At 47.3% G+C, this 13,226-nt stretch overlaps 1 long non-coding RNA gene across 1 annotated transcript in view; it reads right to left on the bottom strand.

Annotated features, from left to right (window-relative positions):
- Positions 1 to 7,152: 7,152 nt before the first annotated feature.
- The window catches only part of LOC141257291 (uncharacterized), an 89,212-nt gene continuing 83,138 nt past the window's right edge, over positions 7,153 to 13,226 (bottom strand). Inside the window, exon 5 of the long non-coding RNA XR_012318046.1 lies at positions 7,153 to 7,369. This is a non-coding gene — a long non-coding RNA (uncharacterized lncRNA). The remainder of the gene's footprint in view (positions 7,370 to 13,226) is intronic.

Here is a 13,226-nt window from a genome sequence, read left to right on the forward strand (position 1 = left end):
GTAACATATCCGTGTGCACCGAGCGATCTGTAACATACCCGTGTGCACAGAGCGATCTGTAATATATCCGTGTGCACCGAGCGATCTGTAACATACCCGTGTGCACAGAGCGATCTCTAACATATCCGTGTGCACAGAGCGATCTGTAACATATCCGTGTTCACAGAGCGATCTGTAACATACCCGTGTGCACCGAGCGATCTGTAACATACCCGTGTGCACCGAGCGATCTGTAACATATCCGTGTGCACCGAGCGATCTGTAACATATCCGTGTGCACCGAGCGATCTGTAACATACCCGTGTGCACAGAGCGATCTGTAACATACCCGTGTGCACCGAGCGACCTGTAACATATCCGTGTGCACCGAGCGATCTGTAACATATCCGTGTGCACAGAGCGATCTGTAACATATCCGTGTGCACAGAGCGATCTGTAACATATCCGTGTGCACCGAGCGATCTGTAACATATCCGTGTGCACCGAGCGATCTGTAACATATCCGTGTGCACAGAGCGATCTGTAACATATCCGTGTTCACAGAGCGATCTGTAACACACCCGTGTGCACCGAGCGATCTGTAACACACCCGTGTGCACCGAGCGATCTGTAACATATCCGTGTGCACCGAGCGACCTGTAACATATCCGTGTGCACAGAGCGATCTGTAACATATCCGTGTGCACAGTGCGATCTGTAACATACCCGTGTGCACTGAGCGATCTGTAACATACCCGTGTGCAGCGAGCGATCTGTAACATATCCGAGTGCACCGAGCGATCTGTAACATACCCGTGTGCACCGAGCGATCTGTAACATACCCGTGTGCACCGAGCGATCTGTAACATACCCGTGTGCACCGAGCAATCTGTAACATACCCGTGTGCAGCGAGCGATCTGTAACATACCCGTGTGCACAGAGCGATCTGTAACATACTCGTGTGCACAGAGCGATCTGTGACATTTACAGAAAAACATTTCATGTCTAACCATTTCCTCCAGAATTTGCATATGTTCCATTGCTCGTCAGTCTGTAAAAGTGGAGTGAAAAGTTGCCGGTAATACAATAATGAAAAGAAACTATGGATTTGTCTGTACCAATAATCAATAGCAGATTATGATGCAGTGCACTAGATGTACTGTGATTAACCCCTTCTTTACCACCTGTTCCTGTCCTGCTGGTGGTTGGAATATTGTGCATCTGTTTCATCCCCCAGGTGAGTGAGAGAACTGCGTTAATCACATTAGATCTACCTTCCTTTTCTATTTAGTTTTGTTTTCCTGCAAACTAGAAGTCACATTTCTTAAAGTGAAACTTTCTGCAGGAAAACACGAGAGGAGGAGCCGAGTCTAGATCTCTCAGATTTCATGCTTTGATCTGCAAGAATTAATTTGTGATCTGGAGATCTCCGGACAAGGCGACCCCTCGTCTCTCCTGTGTGGACGTTGGAATTTCTGCCGATCGGAGAAATGGAGCAAAGCGACAACAGGTAAGACGGGAAATGTCAGCAGGACGTGAGGATGATACAGTGACCATGCGGGATGACACCGGGGGTGCGGGATGACACCGGGGTGCGGGATGACACTGGGGGAGCGGGATGACACCGGGGGTGCGGGATGACACCGGGGGAGCGGGATGACACCGGGGGAGCGGGATGACACCGGGGGTGCGGGATGACACCGGGGTGCGGGATGACACAGGGGTGCGGGATGACACAGGGGTGCGGGATGACACCGGGCTGCGGGATGACACCGGGGCACATATGGGTGCGTGGAGGGACAACAGGTGGAGGCAAGGACGGTGAGATAATATTGAGCCACCCCCCCACCCCCACCCAGACACATTCTTACGGGTGTGGACGTCCGCATTATGTGACACGCTTGTACTTCTGAGTTGTTTTGGATTTGTAAAAAGGCGCCAAGAGTTTCCGGTCTCCTCCTGTTACTGTAGGAGGAGCAGAGAGATCGTCAGCCGCGTTGTCAGAGCGGAGACGCGTTTCACGGCTGGTGTCCAGGTGTTGGATTTACTTTATGATTCGCACAGTGTAAAAATACATATTCTATTTAACCATTTCATGACCTGCTGAGGACTTTTAGGTTTTCTGTTCCTCCATTTCTTTACTTTATATTTTGCTTATATCTGATTATAGAATCAGTGGCAGATCTGTACTGACAAGAAGGGGGCGCTCTTAATCTACTAATTAGGTAGTCAGAGACTGAATGCTTCCGCGACCATCAGCGATCTCTCCCAACTCCTCCATACACATGAATGATCGGCTCGGCTGAGTGTTCATCTGTTTTCAATGGAGAGAGGGGAGTAATAAATTGACAGACCCTGTTCCTCTCCAGACTCCTCTGTCCTCCCCCACACTCTTCTGCCTCCTCCAGACTTTTCTGTCCTCCCACAGAATCCTCTGTCCTCTTCCAAACTTCTCTGTCCCTTCCAGACTCATCTGTCCTCCTCCGCCAGATTCCTGTCCCCTCCAGACTCCTCTGTTTCCCACATACTTCTCTGTGCTCCTCCTCTAGGCTCCTCTCTCCTCCAGACTCCCCTGTCCTCTTCCTCCAGACTCCCCTGTTCCTCCTCCTCCAGGCTCCCCTGTCCCTCCTCCTCCAGGCTCCCCTGTCCTCCTCCTCCAGACTCCCCTGTCCACCTCCCCCAGGCTCCCCTGTCGTCCTCCTCCAGACTCCACTGTCCTCCTCCTCCAGACTCCCCTGTCCTCCTCCAGGCTCCCCCTGTCCTCCTCCTCCAGTCTCCCCTGTCCTCCTCCTCCAGGCTCCCCCGTTCTCCTCCTCCAGACTCCCCTGTCCTCCTCCTCCAGGCTCCCTTGTCCTCCTCCTCCAGGCTCCCCTGTCCTCCTCCTCCAGACTCCCCTGTCCTCCTCCTCCAGTCTCCCCTGTCCTCCTCCTCCAGGCTCCCCCGTTCTCCTCCTCCAGGCTCCCCCGTTCTCCTCCTCCAGTCTCCCCTGTCCTCCTCCTCCAGGCTCCCCTGTCCTCCTCCTCCAGACTCCCCTGTCCTCCTCCTCCAGTCTCCCCTGTCCTCCTCCTCCAGGCTCCCCCGTTCTCCTCCTCCAGTCTCCCCTGTCCTCCTCCTCCAGGCTCCCCCGTTCTCCTCCTCCAGTCTCCCCTGTCCTCCTCCTCCAGGCTCCCCTGTCCTCCTCCTCCAGACTCCCCTGTCCTCCTCCTCCAGTCTCCCCTGTCCTCCTCCTCCAGGCTCCCCCGTTCTCCTCCTCCAGTCTCCCCTGTCCTCCTCCTCCAGGCTCCCCCGTTCTCCTCCTCCAGTCTCCCCTGTCCTCCTCCTCCAGGCTCCCCCGTTCTCCTCCTCCAGACTCCCCTGTCCTCCTCCTCCAGGCTCCCCTGTCCTCCTCCTCCAGGCTCCCCCGTTCTCCTCCTCCAGACTCCTCAGTTCCCTCCACAGGATAGGTGACATCTTGTTGATCAGTGGGGGTCTGATCAGCAGAGAGGGGAACGTATATCCCCGTTATAATGGGGGCTTGACCTGCGCTCCCTTCATTCCCTATGTGGCTGCAGACCGCTGCGCTCGGCTTCTTCCGGCAGCCCCATAGACAATATATGGGGGGATGTTCAGGCATCCGACCTCCCATTTACTTTTGTGACAGTGATAAAAGTTCCCCGTCCTGCCGGTCGGCGAGGGTCTCAGCAGTGGACACCCACAGATCAGCACGTTCCCACCTGTCCCAGGTAGATGATAACTTGTCTTCACCTGATGTTGTAGGAGCAGGAAAGCCAGAACTCCCATGACCTCTCCTGACCTCAGGGACCTGACACCTCTTTAACCCTTGTGCTACTGTTTGGACAAATGCATAAAGGACAACTCCTAAAAAAGACAAATACTTAATGTTAGATTGAACGCTGGAAGGATCAGCAAATGTCACGATTTTCCCTATAACGACGCCTCATTTCTCTATTTAAGTTTAAGCCTTCGGGTTTATTAGTCACCTGGGTATTTATTAAAGCTCTGCTCGGATCACCCCCTCGTTGACGCTTATTAACCTTTTTATGCTGTAGATCTATAGCGGGGGGCGCACAGACAGGACAGACCCCTGTACCAGAGCAGTATACGGGCTCCGTGCAGTCCAGCAGCGCCTCATAATGCACAATCTCATCTGCTGTGGAGGTCGATGTGGCCCCCCTGACCTCCGGGACCCCCTGTGCACCAATACGTCCACCCCTATTCAAAAGCTGTTAACCCTTCCTTGTCGTACAGTGCTGCATTCAATACATTTCCACTAGAAATGTCGATCAAGTGCTACAAAGTGAGCTTTTTTTGATTGTTCTCTTTGGGCGTCCGACACACCGAGCCCATTTGCACTCATTGATTTATGTTTCTTCCTGTCTTGATGGGATGTGAATGCTGCAGTCAATCAAGGGCCACCGGATTGGCTGCAGCGGTCATGTGATGCCCCTGTACTGGATGTTGATGTCAGGGGGGAGCGATGGGGGGACAGAGTACTGAGTGCAGGAGAGCGTTGTTGGTCGGGTGTATGCAGAGTTTATTCTTACTTCTTACACCCCTTTAACCCCTTCCAGCAACAGCAAGTTTTCTGTTTTTTTCCTTCCCATCTTCCAACAGCGGAGGTGCAGTGATCGAAAATGGCAATTCTGGTGTTTTTTTTGTTTTTTTTTTCTTTTTGGGGTTTACTGTACGGGATAACTTTTTAATTCTATATTTTGATAGATTGGACTTCAACGGATGTGGCCACAATGATTATCTTTTGCTTTTTTTAATGTCTTTATTTTTAATGGAGAAAAATGGGAAAGATTCAAGATATTTTTTTTTTTATCCCCTTACAAAACTTGAACTTGCAATCATCTGATTGCTTGTTCTATATCCTGCAATGTGAGAGCGTATTGCACCTGAAACAGCATGCTCTCGGGACCGTGGGCATTAAATGCTACTTAATGGGGTTAACAGCTACGATCGTAGCCCCTTGGCTGTATGGCACAGCCGGCATCCGCCGTGTATGGAGTGGGAAAGGCTCCTGAGCCCACTCCAAACACTGCATTACATAATGGTACATCATGTATCAGAAGGTATTATGGTTATTATTACTACACAAAGACATGTAGCGGAATTAGTCATCCAGAGGCTGCTACAAACTGCTCTTAGAAAACTTTCCTGAAACACTCAAAGTGCTCACAGACATTTAATTATTTTTTCCTTAGATTACCCTCAGATGAAAATCATTCCCAGGAGACCACAAAATCTTATAGAAGCTCTCAGTCCAGTATGTAATACAATCCACACAATAATCTCCCATCTGTACATGGGTTGACACCATGCTATTAACTGTTTTGTATTTCCACTCATCTGTGTTCACAGGTCTAGAGATGGATTGTTCAGAGCCATACATTGACCAAACTGGAGGTAAATAGAAAATACAATAAGATGATAAAAAAGAAAATCTGATTTGGCATTCAGAGACCAGTAAAAACATCATAAATGTTGCAAGCTATGGGGACCGCTATGGGGACCGCTATGGGGGCAAACTTTACTCCTAGTTGTGCAAATGTCTTTATAACCCTAAATGTCCTTTCCCTGTCCTGCTCCCACGTCTCTCGTCATTATTTTTAGGCTCCAGCTTTCTAACTCCTCCCATGTTGCAATTTAATATCATAATTTGCCTTCATCGACTAAATGAAATTATAGTTTATTTTAAAGAAAATTAAACCAATAATTGAATCAAAACATAGATGATAAAAATAAAATAATCACAAAAAAAAAATCAGTACAAAAATACAAAAAATTCCCAGATCGCACGAAAAAACTTCATATTAAAAAAAAAAAAAAAAAAGATAGGTAATAGCAGCAACACCTAAAGGTAAAATCAAATGTAAATAATAAGTGTAGATGCATCAAATGTTAGCTACATATTAGTAGCAAGTTGTGCTCAAAGAAGTAAATTTGCAAATTGTAAATCAATGGAGCAAATATAGTCATTATTAGAAATATAGCATCATTTTATATACCAGTCAGCACAATAAACATCTGATCAAAACATTATTCTGAAGAGTGGCTTTAGCTAATGATGGTGATTGGGTAACTACTCTTGTGTAATCACATTCGCATTTCATAATCTCCTGACAAAGATTGCAAAACGCGCGTCAAGATGTTTGCACAAGAGTAGTTACACCAATCAGCATCATTAGGTAAATCCGCTCTTTAGTTTCATGTTTTGCTTTGTGTTTTATGTGTTTTTTTCTGGTTTATATTGGGGATTCCTTTGTAATTTTGTATTAATTTATTTGATTATTTTTTTATCATTTATGTAGAAAAATATTTTTTGATTAGATAATTGGTTTAATGTTCAATGATTTTTTTTTCTATTCATTTATTATGCTTTGCTTATATAGCGCTGTCATATTCGGCGGCGCTGTACAGACATCATCATCACTGTGCCCATCGGGGCTCACAATCTAAATCAGTATTTGGAATGGAGGAGGAAACCGGAGAATCCGGAGGAAACCCACGCAAACACAGGGAGAACATAAAAACTCCTGCAGATGTTGTTCTTGGTAGGATTTGAACCCAGGATCCCAGCGCTGCAACGCAAGAGTGCTAACCACTGAGCCACTTTACAGTGCTAACCACTGAGCCACCAAGCTGCCCCAGATGTCAATTCCAGTTCCCTATTGCTCGGGTTGATTTTTGTAGGATTATATATTTTAGAAAGAACTCTTGGATCTGTGAAGGTTTTGATCCCTATGTTTTTCCCTTGCAGGATCCAACTCTCAGGAGATGACCAGCGCCTCCAGCAGTCTGGAGTCGTGTAAGTAAATGTTTGCCTTGGATTGGAGTGTGTATGACATGATCTTCTGATAATCGTCTAATTTCTGTTATTTTTAAAGACATGGATTATTCAGAGGAAACCGATCAGAACGAGAAAGACGAGAACAGCACTGAAATCAACAATAACGGTATAGGCAAGAAACTCCGTGAATCCGACTTTACCCTGATAAATTAGAAACATTGGGATACAGATTGTGATTGATTTATTTTGTCTCTTTGTTTGTTAAGTATAAACATTATCAAATTCATCATAAAACATTTTAAAACACGGAGAGGAGAAGATACGTTCACTATTAAGTGTATTGGTAAAGTGAAAGCCCCCAAACTTTTAACAAATGACCCCGGGGAATGTGCACAGTGTACAACTTTTTGCCAAAAGTTTAGAATCTACCTGAGACAAGTGGAGCATCAGACAAGGATTGGTGATCCGCTTTATGTTAAAGGACTGTCTGCGATCCGTTAACAGAACGATCAGTCAATAGCCCCTTTCATTGCTAGGAATTTCATCTTTTAAGAACTTTACAAGTAGAGATGAGAAAATCGATTTGGAAGGATTTCCTGGAAAAAAAAATCAGATTGATCAGAATCCAAATTGTCATTGTGGATGTCATATTGCTGGATTCTGTTGAGCGTTAGGGAAAGAGTTAAAATAAAAACCTTTATACCCAACGTAGACCCTGTGCACCACTCTGTAGTCAGTGCAATCTTGGTGCAACACTCCACAACATTGTAGGAATGTAAGAATCCAGGAACCGTTCTCCTTCTGATAATCACTTTATTGATAACAATGTGAACGAAAAACTTACACGCAACGTTTCAGCCACAAGGGACCTTTATCAATCCATAAAAATAAGAAGTGTGCAACCATGGTAAAGGTCCCGTGTGGCGAATCACCTCGTTGTTTTTTTTTGTGTACATGGTTATCAATAAAGTGATTATCTGAAGGAAAACGTCTGGTGGTGCCTCGGTTCCTGAATTTGGCGCTTCTATCTCCAGCACGAACATCATTAAGAATAGTCTGTAAAACCCCAGTCGTGATGATTTGAGTCCTAAGTGCTCTTTGCTTCAGCACGGCTCTGGCCCATCAGTCTGAGATGAGCTATGGATGTCGCTGGACGAACTATGTTATTACATATTATCGAAAGCCTAAAATCAACAAACCTAAGGCTGTGACTACACGGCGACTTTGACCGTAGCACCTGTTGTTGGTTATGCGGTACCGCTACATCTCACCGCAATGTAGCTGAATGAGGTCACATTGTGACTCCAAGAGTTCTGCCACCAAGACAAACAAGTTGCAAAAAATCTGATGTGGTTGGACGTCGTGTGACTTACAGTACTTGTCGTGATCGCAATAACCTCTGGGTAATAATGTGACCCCAGTCACTTGTAATGAGCTGCGGTGTAGCAGCAACACATAGCAAACTTTGGCCACACCGTATCCATACAGGATGCTGTTCCCCACATAACACTACATACAGGATACTGGTCCCCATATAACACTACATACAGGATACTGGTCCCCATATAACGCTACATACAGGATACTGGTCCCCATATAACGCTACATACAAGATACTGGTCCCCATATAACGCTACATACAGGATACTGGTCCCCATATAACGCTCCATACAGAATACTGGCACACACATAATGCCCCATGCAGAATGTCACCCCCCCCCCCCACCCCTGTGATGCCCCATTCGGGATGTCACCTCTCCCCCTCATATAATGCTCTATGCAGGATGTCACCTCTCCCCCCCCATATAATGCCCCATGCAGGATATCACCCCCCCATATAATGCCCCATGCAGGATGTTACCCCCCCATATAATGCCCCATGCAGAATGTTACCTCCCCTCCATATAATGCCCCATGCAGGATGTCACTTGTCCCCCCCCACCATATAATGCCTTATGCAGGATGTCACCTCCCCCCCATATAATGCCCTATGCAGGATGTCACTCCCTCCCATATAATGCCCCATGCAGGATGTCACTTGTCCCCCCCGACAATATAATGCCCCATGCAGGATGTCACCTCTCCCCCCATATAATGCCCCATGCAGGATGTGACTTGTTCCCCCCCACCATATAATGCCCCATGCAGGATGTCACTTGTCCCCCCCACCATATAATGCCCCATGCAGGATGTCACTTGTCCCCCTCCACCATATAATGCCCCATGCAGGATGTCACTTGTCCCCCCCAACAATATAATGCCCCATGCAGGATGTCACCTCTCCCCCCCATATAATGCCCCATGCAGGATATCACCCCCCCATATAATGCCCCATGCAGGATGTCACCCCCCCATATAATGCCCCATGCAGAATGTCACCTCCCCTCCATATAATGCCCCATGCAGGATGTCACTTGTCCCCCCCACCATATAATGCCTTATGCAGGATGTCACTTGTCCCCCCCCATATAATGCCCTATGCAGGATGTCACTCCCCCCCAATATAATGCCTCATGCAGGATGTCACTTGTCCCCCCCACCATATAATGCCCCATGCAGGATGTCACTTGTCCCCCCCGACAATATAATGCCCCATGCAGGATGTCACCTCTCCCCCCATATAATGCCCCATGCAGGATGTGACTTGTTCCCCCCCACCATATAATTCCCCATGCAGGATGTCACTTGCCCCCCCACCATATAATGCCCCATGCAGGATGTCACTTGTCCCCCTCCACCATATAATGCCCCATGCAGGATGTCACTTGTCCCCCCCACCATATAATGCCCCAGGCAGGATGTCACGTGTTCCCCCCCACCATATAATGCCCCATTCAGGATGTCACTTGTCCCCCCACCATATAATGCCCCATTCAGGATGTCACTTGTCCCTCCACCATATAATGCCCCATGCAGGATGTCACTTGTCCTCCCCACCATATAATGCCCCATGCAGGGTGTCACTTGTCCTCCCCCCCCCCACCATATAATGCCCCATGCCTCCCTACATATAAAAAAAATCAAATACCTCACTTCTCCTCACCTGCTGCCGCAGGTCCGGAACCCCTCACCCGCGGCGTCTTCCCGCTCTGCGCTGTGAGCGCTCAGGAGAGAGCACGGTGTAAAGACGTCACCGCACCCTCTGACCTGAGACGTCACAGTTAGTGTTGAACGAGCATGCTCGGCACTGCTCAGTACTCGCCCGAGCATCTCACTACTCGGGATGTTCGAAAGCACTGAGCATTTCCGGGTTACTCGGGCGGGAGCTCGGGTCTCCGCCCTGCATGTTTGGCGCTCTTTACAGAGCCAATGAACATGCAGGAATTGCCAGCCAGTCACTGTAATGCCGCAGCCATGTTGGTTATGGGCATTACAGTGATTGGCTGGCCGCACAGCGTCACCTCGAGTATTTAAAACCGGGCGCCGCCATCTTGGACACAGTCGCTCCGGATCAGACAGTGTAGGGACAGCGCTGCTGATCTAGGGAGAGATTTATACTCCGAAATAGTTAGTGTAGGGTCTGTAAAGGCTGCCAGATCAAACAAACAGTCCTTCTCAGGACTAATATCCATCCCAGGTATATCAGGCAGGCAGGCAGGCTGTATAGGAGACGCAGTGGTTATACCAGCAAACGCTGCATTACAGTCCTGTGTGCTCCTGCTGGTCAAATTGCTGGACTTAGCTCCAGGTCTCGGGGGCCAGGAAAAATCCTTTCTTTTCATCTAAATCCTCTTTTTTTTTTTTTTTACCTCAGTCAGACTGTACAAATACCCGTCTTATTAACCTTTTGGTTTGTGTCCCCCCCCCCCCAAAAAAAAAAAAAAAAAAATTGAGTGTGTCTGTGAGTGTTCAGACACAAATGGATCTGTTTAAAAGAGTCTGGTTTCGGCCAGAGAAGTAGAACTGTGGTTTTGCAGTTCCACGGTTCAAATCTCTGAATTATCCACTTTTTTGCCTTTTTTCCATAAAAAAAAACAGTTTGAGTGTCTCGCTGACTGTTCAGACACAAATATATATCTGTTTAAAAGATTCTGGTGTAGGCCAGAGAAATAGAATTGTGGTTTTCCTCTTCCATGGTTCAAATCTGGGTGTAATCCACCTTTTTGCCTTTTAATTGAACACTGCCCTGGGACAAGGACTTGCACGGGGATAGTTGCAAGTCTGCATCTTCTGATGCGGTAAGGATCACTTCTGATGAGCACACTTTTAGACAGTGACCTGGGGGTCAGAGATGCTTCCAGGGGTCTTCCCCATGCTGTTCCCATGTCTTTTCAGCACTGTATGCATGTGTCACACAGCACATTGCCAGATAAGGTTGTAAAATGTTAAAATGACATTTCCCGGTGAATGCATTTGTCACGGTTGAAAGCAGTGCAAAAACGCATAAAAAATGCTACTTGTGAACATAGCCCAAGGTGTGGAGGAGTATTTTTGTTTTTGGTTATTTATTTTACCTTATACACAAGTCTTTACCCTGGAAAGGATGTTCCTTAACATATTTCACAGGAAAACCGTTTCAGTTTCGTTTTTGAACGTTTTATTGTGAGTCCGTAAAAGTGGCTTAATACCTCTGACCACGTTGTTGAGAGCAGTGACCTGGGGGTCAGAAATGCTTCCTGGAATGATCCCCATGCTGCCCCCATGTCATTTGAGCACTGTCACTATCGTTTTGGGCACTTTTTAGGCTTTCTACAGACTGCCGGGGGTGCCACCGCAAAAATGCTCGTGTCTCCCATAGACTAACATTGGACTCATTGCTCGGGTCGAGCACCTGAGTATCACGGCAAGCTCGGCCCGAGCTTCGAGCACCCGAGCATTTTAGTGCTCGCTCAAAGTCACAGTGCAGCCCCCGTGGAAGAGACCGGAGCTGCTGCGGAGGCATGAGGAGAGGTAAGTATTGTGCTGGGGCCCTGAGCTAACGGGGGGAGCGGGTGCTAACACCGGCACCGCACCACTCACGGGTCCCATAGCACTCCAGAGTGCCGGACGGTGAGTGGGCCCGCCCCCGCCTGCTCAGGGCCTCGGCACTTGCCCGGGTGCGCCGGGTGCTGACGCCGGCCCTGCTCTGGAGTATAATACAGGATGTAACTCAGGATCAGTAATGTAATGTATGTACACAGTGACTGCACCAGCAGAATAGTGAGTGCAGCTCTGGAGTATAATACAGGAGGTAACTCAGGATCAGTAATGTAATGTATGTACACAGTGACTGCACCAGCAGAATAGTGAGTGCAGCTCTGGAGTATAATACAGGATGTAACTCAGGATCAGTAATGTAATGTATGTACACAGTGACTGCACCAGGAGAATAGTGAGTGCAGCTCTAGAGTATAATACAGGAGGTAACTCAGGATCAGTAATGTAATGTATGTACACAGTGACTGCACCAGCAGAATAGTGAGTGCAGCTCTGGAGTATAATACAGGATGTAACTCAGGATCAGTAATGTAATGTATGTACACAGTGTCTGCACCAGCAGAATAGTGAGTGCTGCTCTGGAGTATAATACAGGATGTAACTCAGGATCAGTAATGTAATGTATGTACACAGTGACTGCACCAGCAGAAAAGTGAGTACAGCTCTGGAGTATAATACAGGTTGTAACTCAGGATCAGTAATGTAATGTATGTACACACTGAGTGCACCAGCAGAATAGTGAGTGCAGCTCTGGAGTATAATACAGGATGTAACTCAGGATCAGTAATGTAATGTATGTACACAGTGACTGCACCAGCAGAATAGTGAGTGCAGCTCTTGAGTATAATACAGGAGGTAACTCAGGATCAGTAATGTAATGTATGTACACAGTGACTGCACCAGCAGAATAGTGAGTGCTGCTCTGGAGTATAATACAGGATGTAACTCAGGATCAGTAATGTAATGTATGTACACAGTGTCTGCACCAGCAGAATAGTGAGTGCTGCTCTGGAGTATAATACAGGATGTAACTCAGGATCAGTAATGTAATGTATATACACAGTGACTGCACCAGCAGAATAGTGAGTGCAGCTCTGGAGTATAATACAGGATGTAACTCAGGATTAGTAATGTAATGTATGTACCCAGTGACTGCACCAGCAGAATAGTGAGTGCAGCTCTGGAGTATAATACAGGAGGTAACTCAGGATCAGTACAGGATCAGTAATGTAATGGATGTACACAGTGTATGCACCAGCAGAATAGTGAGTGCTGCTCTGGAGTATAATACAGGATGTAACTCAGGATCAGTAATGTAATGTATGTACACAGTGACTGCACCAGCAGAATAGTGAGTGCAGCTCTGGAGTATAATACAGGATGTAACTCAGGATCAGTAATGTAATGTATGTACCCAGTGACTGCACCAGCAGAATAGTGAGCGCAGCTCTGGAGTATAATACAGGAGGTAACTCAGGATCAGTACAGGATCAGTAATGTAATGGATGTACACAGTGTATGCACCAGCAGAATAGT

This window comes from Phyllobates terribilis, unplaced genomic scaffold, assembly GCF_046119375.1.
Source record: "Phyllobates terribilis strain yellow unplaced genomic scaffold, ASM4611937v1 Scaffold_3__8_contigs__length_932513732, whole genome shotgun sequence".
In the NCBI taxonomy this organism is placed as follows: Eukaryota; Metazoa; Chordata; class Amphibia; order Anura; family Dendrobatidae; genus Phyllobates; species Phyllobates terribilis.